Source organism: Xyrauchen texanus, chromosome 30 (genome assembly GCF_025860055.1).
Source record: "Xyrauchen texanus isolate HMW12.3.18 chromosome 30, RBS_HiC_50CHRs, whole genome shotgun sequence".
In the NCBI taxonomy this organism is placed as follows: Eukaryota; Metazoa; Chordata; class Actinopteri; order Cypriniformes; family Catostomidae; genus Xyrauchen; species Xyrauchen texanus.
Window position 1 is genome coordinate 31,755,240 of NC_068305.1, and position 12,142 is coordinate 31,767,381.

The window sequence follows — 12,142 nt, forward strand, 5'->3', positions numbered from 1 at the left end:
ATACAATTTATTTAACCTACACGAAATTAGGCAGGTGGTTTTAATGTTGTGGCTGGTCTGTGTGTGTGTGTGTGTGTGTGTGTGTGTATATATATATATATATATATATATATATATATATATATATATACACACACACAGTGCATTCATAAAGTGTTCAGTCCCCTTCAGTCCCCATTACTTATGTAAAAAAACAGCACCATCTCTATTTGAAAAAAGTTATTTTTGATCAAATCTAGACAGGCCCCTTTTCCAGCAGCCATCACTCCAACACCTTATCCTTGAGTAATCATGCGAAATTGTAATTTTGGTACTAGAAATCACTTGCCATTATATCAAACTCAGTTGAAAGCAATTTGGTTAATTAAATTAAGCTTAACATTGTCTTTGTGTTTGCTTTTGAGTTGCCACAGTATGCAATAGACTGACATGTCTTAAGGTCAATATTAGGTCAAAAATGGCAAAAAAGAAACCGCTTTCTCTAGAAAATCGTCGGTCAATCATTATTTTGAGGAATGAAGGCTATATACAATGCTTGAAATTGCCAAAAAAAACCTGGAGATTTCATACAAAGATGTACACTACAGTCTTCAAAGACAAAGGACAACTGGCTCTAACAAGGACAGATGTGGAAGGCCCAGATGTAAAACTAAACAAGAGGATAAATAGATCAGGTCCTGGCATTCACATGTCGCCTCATGTCCTCAGCTGACAGCTTCATTGAATTCTACCCGCTCAACACCAGTTTCATGTACAACAGTAAAGAGAAGTCTCAGGGGTGTAGGCCTTATGGGAAGAATTGCAAAGAAAAGCAACTTTTGGAACAGAGAAAGGAAACAGACATTGGACAAAATATAATTGGAAAAGAGTATTATGATCTTAACCCCATTGAGCTTTTGTGGGATCAGCTAGACTGTAAGGTGTGTGAGAAGTACCTGACAAGACTACATGAAGCATAAGGTGAAATGTCATCTGAGTATCTGGACAAACTGACAGCTAGAATGGAAAGGATCTGAAAAGATGTCATTGCTGCACATGGAGGATTTTTTGATGAGAACTCTTTGAAATAGTTTAAGAAGTTCTGAAAAAAAAAAAAAAACATTTTAATTGTAATAGTAATTTATGTTATTATTGTCCTGCCACTTTGGTGAATAAAAGTGCCAATTTCTTTACATAAGAACAAAATATATACATTATTCCAAACTTATGGCCACCCTACACACACACACACACACACATATATATATTAGGGCTGCACAATTGGACAAAATGTCATATTGCATGAACTGCGATTATGATGGTAATGTTTCCCACGTGTTCAACTGCAAAAAGTCTACAGGGGTTTTCACACTTGAACCCTCTTAAAAAAAAAAAAAAAAACTGAGACTTGAGTTCAACCACAAACAAATAAATACATAAACATATCCAAATGTTACCATCCACTATGTACCTGTTTTTGTCCATTTTGTGATAGGTCTCAGCCCACTAATCATCATCATTAGTTTTTGAAACATAGTCAACTTGAATATTAGGGATGCTCCAATCAGGATTTTAACATCCGATACCGTTCTCCAGTATTCTTTTCGTCTCATCAATCGATGCTGATCATTTATAACTTTTATCAGCAGTTCTGTCAAAACTGGTTATATGTAAGCTTTCTGCTCAATGTCACTGTTAACTAAATTTCCCATTTGCTAAAACCATAGTGGTTGCCTAGTTTTTGCTGCCAGTCAATAATTCAGTATACACAAAATATCATTTTAAAATATAAATGTTACTCTTTACTCATTTTTAATTTGAATCATTTAATAAAGATGTTTGAATTATACCCCATCTTGTATTCTGTGATATTATTATGATACCTGTGCCTTGCGGAGACTGAGATGCTGCTAACCCAGATAATAATAAAAAAACGCTTCAAGGAGGATGCGCCAGTTTAGTGTAAATAAAGCATTTAGCGCATGTAAGCAAACGGAACCGAACTCTGAGCACTTCTGTTACTCTAAGCATGAGAGGGAGTTGTGGAGCACAGAACCGCTCTGAAAACACAATAACAATGCTCTGACTTAATATAGACCAGACAGAGCAGCGCAAATACACTTTGAAGGGAGCAGACTATTTATTTATTTATTATAGCCCTTTGCAATTTAATAATCGCACAATCGATTTTATTTTGATTAATTGTGCAGCCCTAATAAATATATATATATATATATATGTGTGTGTATGTATATGTATATATATATTAGGGCTGTCGATTTAACGCGTTAATTCATTGCAATTAATTTGACAAAAAATAACGCGTAAAAACAATTTACGCAATTAATCGTACTGCCCCTGACCATAATAAGGAAGATCCTGAGAAATGCAAGCTTGTAGTACCACTTGTTTACTCCAGAGGGCAGTAAGTGACATTTCAGCTGTATGAGCAATGCGTAGTTTATGCAGTGAAGAAAACACTTCAGTAGGCAGAACAACAGAAATATGCGTTACGTTCTTGCGTTCAACACTTGAAGGAGCGCAAATGCGAACTAAGTGATCTCGAGATGTGTTTAAAGATTGAGTATTAAACTATATTTAACTTGACACAGTGACCAAAACATATTATGTTTATGAGGCAACGCACCCGAGACACAACACAAGCATGTCTGACAAAGGTGTAAATTGACAGGCTTTTAAACAAGCCCTCATAATAAATATCCAACTGATTGACAAATGCTCTTGTGAAATGGATTGCTGTGAACTGTATGCCAATGATTGACTTATGATCAATAATATGGTAGTAAACAATACATTGTATTCTAAAGTCCGCTTTTTGTATTGTCTTATCAATGACTAACTCTTCTGCTACTAGAATGAAATGCATTTTAATTATCTGAATATTTATTATATATATATATATATATATATATATAATTTCTGGAGCTGCATCTCACTGGTATTTAGCATTATATATATAACTGCCAACTGTAGGTTTGTTCAATGATATGAGAATAAAACAATCATCTTCCACAATAATGCAATTGATTTCAAACTGAATTTCAATTTGTATGAGATATTTATTGTAGATAATTATTATAGATATATATTTTTTCCGGTCCTTTCTCAGCAAATAATGGTATATGCAATTAACTTGATTAATCGTCATGTCATACATTTTATTGAAAATAAAGTTAATTGTGTCTCATTAACATTAGTGTTAGTAACGTCAGTCTCAGGAACATTAGGAGTATAATTATCTAATTATTATAGAATAAATATTTTAGTATGTATTAAGTGAATATACAGTGAGCATGCAACTATTAGGCTCAAGACATCAATGCAAAGGCTATTAGCAAAGTGATCTAACAATGGTCTAACGTTGAATTAATTTGAGTTGTTTATGAATCCTCATTTCATTTTTGAGTCATGCTTGCGACCTGTGATTAAAAAAAAACCTCATGCACCCAACGACTATCAACAGGAAATTTCAAGTTCATCTTTTTTTTTCTTTTTTTTTTTTTTTTACAAAATATTGAGAGATGTGCAGTTTAAATAAAAATATACACAAAGTGGCAATTCTAGATGAAGGCTGTATTCATTAATACAATACATGTGAAACTCGAAAAATTAGAATATCGTGCAAAAGTTCATTAATTTCAGTAATTCAACTTAAAAAGTGAAACTAATATATTATATAGACTCATTACAAGCAAAGTAAGATATTTCAAGCCTTTATTTGATATAATTTTGATGATTATGGCTTACAGCTTATGAAAACCCCAAATTCAGAATCTCAGAAAATTAGAATATTGTGAAAAGGTTCAGTATTGTAGGCTCAAAGTGTCACACTCTAATCAGCTAAACACCTGCAAAGGGTTCCTGAGCCTTTAAATGGTCTCTCAGTCTGGTTCAGCTGAATTCACAATCATGGGGAAGACTGCTGACCTGACAGTTGTGCAGAAAACCATCATTGACACCCTCCACAAGGAGGGAAAGCCTCAAAAGGTAATTGCAAAAGAAGTTGGATGTTCTCAAAGTGCTGTATCAAAGCACATTAATAGAAAGTTAAGTGGAAGGGAAAAGTGTGGAAGAAAAAGGTGCACAAGCAGCAGGGATGACCGTAGCGTGGAGAGGATTGTCAGGAAAAGGCCATTCAAATGTGTGGGGGAGCTTCACAAGGAGTGGACTGAGGCTGCAGTTACTGCATCAAGAGCCACCACACACAGACGGGTCCTGGACATGGGCTTCAAATGTCAAACGTCTTACCTGGGCTAAAGAAAAAAAGAACTGGTCTGTTGCTCAGTGGTCCAAAGTCCTCTTTTCTGATGAGAGCAAATTTTGCATCTCATTTGGAAACCAAGGTCCCAGAGTCTGGAGGAAGAATGGAGAGGCACACAATCCAAGATGCTTGAAGTCCAGTGTGAAGTTTCCACAGTCTGTGTTGGTTTGGGGAGCCATGTCATCGGCTGGTGTTGGTCCACTGTGCTTTATTAAGTCCAGAGTCAACACAGCCGTCTACCGGGACATTTTAGAGCACTTCATGCGTCCTTCAGCAGACAAGCTTTATGGAGATGCTGACTTCATTTTCCAGCAGGACTTGGCACCTGCCCGCACTGCCAAAAGTACCAAAACCTGGTTCAATGACCATGGTATTAATGTGCTTGATTGGCCAGCAAACTCGCCTGACCTGAACCCCATAGAGAATCTATGGGGCATTGCCAAGAGAAAGATGAGAGACATGAGACCAAACAATGCAGAAGAGCTGAAGGCCGCTATTGAAGCATCTTGGTCTTCCATAACACCTCAGCAGTGCCACAGGCTGATAGCATCCATGCCACGCCGCATTGAGGCAGTAATTAATGCAAAAGGGGCCCAAACCAAGTACTGAGTACATATGCATGATTATACTTTTCAGAGGGCCGACATTTCTGTATTTAAAATCCTTTTTTTTATTGATTTCATGTAATATTCTAATTTTCTGAGATTCTGAATTTGGGGTTTTCATAAGCTGTAAGCCATAATCATCAAAATTATATCAAATAAAGGCTTGAAATATCTTACTTTGCTTGTAATGAGTCTATATAATATATTAGTTTCACCTTTTAAGTTGAATTACTGAAATTAATGAACTTTTGCATGATATTCTAATTTTTCAAGTTTCAGCTGTAGTTAACTAACAATACTTTTATGACTTTTATTAATCTCTGTAAATGTTAATTTCTACATACTAACAAAGTTCATTATGAACTAACATTCACTAACAATTCTCAGAAGAATTTGTATAGAATACTGAAGAAAACTGTATTTGTAAAATATATTAACTATTAAAAGCAGTTAAAACCAAAACTTTGCTCATTGTTAGCTCCTGATACCTAATGCATTCATTTTAATGAAGAGAACCTTACTGTTAAGTTTTATTTATTTACAACAAAAATCTTAATTATAAACATAAGTTTTGATGCTGCTTTGTTAAGGTCATTTTGTTTTGTCATGTTAAATATTCTGATTCAAAGTGCCAGTGACGTCTAATTTGAGTATCGACTTGGTACCAATGTACTGGTACTTTTCACAACACAAATATAGACCATTAGAAATCAGTCAAAAGCATTTCACTACATCCTAAGTCTTTATAAGATGCTTCACTTGCCATTTTGATCAAATGTTTTGTGACTGATTGCTCCCCCCACCCCATTCAATTTCTTTCATTAATATAATTTTCCTCTCTTGATTGATCCACAGGTTGCATTGAGCATCCATTACCTCCTGCCTCCACCTGTGGGATGGTTCTGCATGACAGGGAGGGTATGGTACTGTAACCCCTTCTCCGTCCTCCAGTTCCCATCCCATAAACTCAGTGGATCACAGCCATATAGTGTTCTTCTCAATGAGTATCCCTCTGGAGCCCTAGATCAAGTAAGTCAGCCAGATCAACTTTCTTGACAAATTTAGTTGGACTATCATAGTAAAGCTTGAAGCTGAAATCACTGACTGCATCAAATGAACCAGCTGGTTTAGATTGTTTTTTTTACACTTCAAAAAAATATTTTAAAATGTTTGCTTTTCATTTTCATAACAAAATTCAATCAAATTTAATGGAGTAATTTTTAATAATAAAACAACAACAAAAACTAAATCTTTTAAGTTTTAATAATTTAATTTAGTTAAACATTACACAATAACATTTTATGGAATTTTGTTTTTAAATTGAAAGGTATAAATCTTAAAAATATGCTAAAATATATTTGTTTTTGATTGAATGGCAGTCTTTTCCATTGCTGTAGACGTTGTAATAAAGATGGAAGCCATAACAGTATTCGTCTGCTGTCTTTGCATGGGCAGGAAATGTTTACACACTTTCTAGCTGTCAAGGTCATCTGTATTGTTCCAATGATGGTAACTAATGTCATTGATGTGCAGCAATATATTGAAGTGGGTACAGTGTAATTGGAAATATACTCTGCCAAGCCTGGTATCCCTTTTATGTGTGGCTTATACAGTGTCTAGCTGTGTTGTACTAGTGTAACAAACCTTACTGTTGCTATGGCAATGCTAAACTGATTTTGCACGCATAAGCATCCATGTCTTTTTCAGCACGCTCTTCCAATGTGTAAAAATTGTCTCATTCACTTGAATGTTGTAAGCATGACTTGCATGTATGTTTGATGTTGCGTAACTTCCCTGTTTACTTTATGCATTCTCACCCTTTAGTTTCACTAAATGCTAAGTAGACATTTAACAGCTAAATAGGAATGCAATAAAATATTGATAATTTGGTTGCTAGGGAGGGTAGAGTCACATGGGGTAACCTCCTCGTGGTCACTATAGTGTGGTTCTCGCTCTCAGTGGGGTGCGTTGTGGGTTGTGTGTGGATGCTGTGGAGAATAGCGTGAAGCCTCCACAAGCATTATGTCTCCGCGGTAACGCACTCAACAAGCCACGTGATAAGATGTGCAGATTTGACTGTCTCAGACATGGATGCAACTGAGCTTCATCCTCTGCCACTTGGATTGAGCTGAGTCACTACACCACGAAGACGTATAAAAACATTAGCCAACATTTAAACTAGATGCCTAATTTGTGTGCTTTCCAATTCACTTTCAGCTGACCTTCCATTTAATGTAGTCTGGCATAATAGGTTTGGGACACCACAAAGGGTTGATATAATATTAACTGTACTTAATACAGAATGACGCATCAATGCAGTGCAGGTGGCAGTCCAAAGTTGTGCATCTATTCACCATACACACATATGTATGAAGGTTTTTGCACTTCCCCCTAGTGGCAGTCGTGATGAACTTGTTTTGCTCACATTGGATTTTATAAATTAAGCTACCAAAGGTTTTCTTCCTATCCTCAGAAATATGATTTTTGACTCGAGGATCATAAGTGTTGGTCATTAATGAATTTAAAATGCTAAAAATCTAATGAATCGCGCTTCGACAAAACAGTGTAAAGTTAAAAAATATATACATTTTTAATTAGTTGCATATGCAATTTCATGGAGACGTGCAGCATCATTTGCCCTCGTAGCTCTCCTGTTTATGGAGGTAGGATGAAAATTAGGTGCTTTTCAAACTGTTCTGAGATCAGTTTCTTTAAGAGTTCAATTTAGGGCTACAACAACTAATCGATGATTATAGATAATGGAAATCATTTATTTAATTATTGATTAGTCTGATATGAGCATGGAGAAGCCCCCTCAGTGTTGTCACTTCACAGCCCAGTGAAAATGTGTTGCATAATGAAACTCGCTTGAAAAACAACAGAGGCAGGTTGAAGTAGAAAAAACATGACCCAAGTTGTCCAGCAAATGAGAGCACTTAATAAACACTTCAATGAAGATCATAGTAAGCCTACAGTTTAATGTGGAGTGGTTGCTGCTTAAAGTGCATTGACAGAGTGGTTGTGCTGTTCAGTGCTTTTTCTGATTATTAATGCATGAAAAAACATCAATCCCAAGCCAGCAGCTAAATCTTTAAAATACCATGAAATATTTTTTTGTGTTTTAGTCCATTAGTTTGTGTGCTTTGAGGTCATTTAAATGCTGCTCTTAAACTTTTAAAAAAAGCTCTTTTATAGAATCAATTCCATGCCACATATATTTGCAAAAATATAAAGTGTTGCAAAAGAAAAAAGTATTGAGCAAACAAAAAAAAAAAAAATTAAAAACAAAAATTAAGTATCACAAACGTAAAATAAAGTATCGAGAGAAAAAAATAAAGTTTTGCAAACAAAAATAAAGAATTGCAAAATATAAATATAATATAGCAAAAACCAAGATATAATTAATTGCAAAAATCAATGACTGTTGTAAAAGAAACTAAAGAACTTTTATCCTTTTTTTATCTCTGCAACAGATTTTTAGGCAGCAATGATTTTGCCACACATCTTTTTCTTTGCAATGCCTACTAATTATTTTGCAATGCTCCTTTTAATCTGCATTTCCGTCACGTGTGAGCTCGTGATACTGTTTTGCCTTTGCGCTTCACTTTTCTGTGCGTTTCGCTTTATGGCACTGTTTTGATGTGGGGGGTGGAGTCAGGGGATTTGGGCGTGTACAACGGGCTCAGTGATGCCTCTCTGGAAGTTACGTCATTAGCTTGAGACACGGATCAAACATCATGGCTGAGCACAGGCATGCAGGTGGATCTCAGGTATATAAAGTTGATTGTTTAAGGAAACTCATTTTAAAATATTAAATGGGGTATACCAGTCAAGTGAATTTTTAAGACAACGGTTTAATTTTGAAGAAAATGCTGTACTTTTTGTAAAATTGATAGAGACAACTGAACATCTTTTTTTTCTTCAAATACTTTTTGGGAAAATATGTCTTATTGGTTGGAATCAAAGATTCACTCACTGCCCACTTTTGCTAGGAAACATGTTATGTTTGGAATGCTGTTGGACGAGAAAAGAAATGAATTTCTTATTAATGTAATGTTGATACTGGGCACATTTTTCATTCATAAGTCCAAATGTATGAAGACAAAACCTTATTTTTCTGTATTTAAAAGAGAATTGATTTGTAATTTCTTTCCAGCATTGGAATGTATGAAAAGTAAAAAGGCCCAGAAATTGGCTGGAATAATGAGAGACCTTGAGCTCTTAAAAGAGGAATAAAGAGACCCCTCTGTATTTGTATTTTTATTTTATACTTTAAATTTATTTTATTTTAACTGATAGGTGCCTTGCTTAATACTCATTTACCTGTACTTACCAATGCCATTGTAGATGTACATTCTGTTTTTTGTTCTGTTCTTGGTGTTCAATAAAAAAAAATAAAAAATTGATTGTTTCCTTTTATTTAATTAGCATTAAATGTGCTTTAACAGCATTTGCTTCAGATAAAGTAGTTAGAGATCAGTTAAAGCGGTGGATTTATTAGCCATACTCGCTAACGCGTCTGAAATAGCCACTTCTGCAGTTTTTTCTCTCTCAATTGATTGGACTATTGATTGATTCTTATGTTTACTTTATAGATTATAATTGTCTATACCATAGTATGTTGTCTTCTAAAAAAATGTAATCTCCATATTTAAAAATATATAAATAGATGTTACATTATCACTGTTAAAGGAGACAATAAATTGATTACAAATAAAAAGTTAAACGATCGTAACAAATAAGCATCCCAGGAAACGATCTACAAACAATAAAAGAACATCACTTATAATGTTAATTGTGCAAAAGCAAAACAAATTTAACAGATTGATTCTCAAGAGTAGGTGCTGATAACCTGGTTATATCCTGCTCTACTCGAGGCAGAGAAACAGCAGGAGAAAGCTGTTGTTGTTGCTGTTGCTGACCCTGAGCTGCCTGAATATGACCGAAGCTTTGAGTCAGAACACTAATAAGATTCGTCACGACATCTGGATATTCTCTCTGCTAAATGTGACATGGCAAATCATTACATGAGATGACCTAGATACACGTACATTTACTGTGAGCTTAAGTAGCTTGTGAACAGGTTCGTTGAGCGATGGAGGAGTCAGGAGACAGCGAAGCAGGTTTGAAATCAGCACTTTAATTTCTTTCACGAACATACGACGGTCACCGCTGTAGAAATGTAAACATAAACAAAACAATATCACACTCTGTGGAGCTTTCTGGATCCACTCTCTCTCTCGACACTTGGCGTCCCTTTAAATGTCTCTCTCCGTATCACTACAACAAGACACAGGTGTTAAAGATAATTACAAACCAGGTGACAAGCCTTACCGCTCTCTCTGTCTCCCGCAGACCGCCACACGACCATGCCCCCCATGCCACATAGCTGTATAACGCAGGGTTAAGAATATAGGGGATGTGAACATTTTATATTTCAAAACTTTATTTTTAAAGACAGAACACATGGACGTTTGTTACGATCGTTTAACTTTTTATTTGTAATCTATTTATTGTCTCCTTTAACAGTGATAATGTTATATCTAAATATGGAGTTTACATTTTTTTTTAGAAGACAACATACTATGGTATAGACAATTATAATCTATAAAGTAAACATAAGAACCAATCAATTGAGAGAGAAAAAACTGCAGATGCTGGCTATGTTAGCGAGTATGGCTAATAATTCCACCGCTTTAACTGATCTCGAACTACTTTATCTGAAGCAAACGCTGTTAAAACACATTTAATGCTAATTAAATAAAAGGAAACAATCAACTTTACATACCTGAGATCCACCTGCATGCCTGTGCTCAGCCATGATGTTTGATCCGTGTCTCAAGCTAATGACGTAACTTCCAGAGAGGCATCACTGAGCCCGTTGTACACGCCCAAATCCCCTGACTCCACCCCCACATCAAAACAGTGCCATAAAGTGAAATGCACAGAAAAGTGAAGCGCAAAGGCAAAACAGTATCACGAGCTCACACGTGACGGAAATGCAGATTAAAAGGAGCATTGCAAAATAATTAGTAGGCATTGCAAAGAAAAAGATGTGTGGCAAAATCATTGCTGCCTAAAAATCTGTTGCAGAGATAAAAAAGGATAAAAGATCTTTAGATTATTTTACAACAGTCATTGATTTTTGCAGTTAATTATATCTTGGTTTTTGCTATATTTTATTTATATTTTGCAATTCTTTATTTTTGTTTGCAAAACTTTCTTTTTTCTCTCGATACTTTATTTTACGTTTGTGATACTTAATTTTTGTTTTAAAATTTGTTATTTTGTTTGCTCAATACTTTTTTTCTTTTGCAAAACTTTATTTTATTTTGCAACACTTTATATTTTTGCAAATATATGTGGCATGGAATTGATCCCATACTCTTTTAGCATATGTATGCATTTAAAATGTACTGTCTTTCTCTTCTGTGAAAATGCAGCAGAATTTTTGATGTCTCAGCCTGCAGTACACAGATATTTGTCCAATCAAATGCTCTATAGAATAAGAATGTCCCTCCCCCGAAAACAACCTGCAACTGACTAGAAAGTAGCAAATCATTGTTCATGGTTGCGATGTAACTAATGCCTATTGGCTATTGCTTCTTCTATTATACTGGCTTGGTTCTTATTGCTGTTCCAATGAGCATTATTGAGAAGTCCAATTCAATAATTTGCTTCATCCACAGGTTACTCTGGGTGTCCATATTCCGCTGCCTCCCCCCGTTGGGATGGTTCTGCATGACAGGGTGTGGCGCTGTAGCCCCCTCTTCTTGAGATCTCGCCCATCTCATGAATCCAGTGGACCACAGCCATAGTGTTCCCCTCAATGAGCATCCCTCTGGAGCCCTAGATCAAGTAAGTTAGCCAGAACAGGCTAACTGTATCTGGTCTAGACTGTTTAACTGCTCGTAACACAGAAATTTGAGGTTGAATTGAAATCATCAGATCTGACAACTGAAAGATTTTTATAGCAAAATAAATATTCATTACTCCGTATATTCAATACTATCGATTATCACATTTTATTTTATTAATTGTGTTTAGTTTAAATTTACTGTATGTATTCATGTTTGATGCTATCACCCCAAACTAGATTACCAAAATCTCAATCACTTATGAGTAATTTTGTATTACCATAAAAGTATCTCACACACACACACACACACACACACACACACACACACACACACACACACACACACACACACACACACACACACACACACACACGTAGTGTTTCCATGTTTTATGGGGACTTTCCATAGACATAATG

General features: G+C 35.4%; 1 protein-coding gene across 1 annotated transcript in view; it reads left to right on the forward strand.

The window, feature by feature from the left end:
* Positions 1-12,142, forward strand: part of LOC127623535 (nuclear receptor coactivator 1-like) — a 73,797-nt gene that overhangs the window by 9,975 nt on the left and 51,680 nt on the right. The window contains exons 2-3 of the mRNA XM_052097904.1: positions 5,722-5,895; positions 11,556-11,724. The gene's annotated coding sequence lies outside the window, so the exon portion shown is untranslated. The remainder of the gene's footprint in view (positions 1-5,721; positions 5,896-11,555; positions 11,725-12,142) is intronic.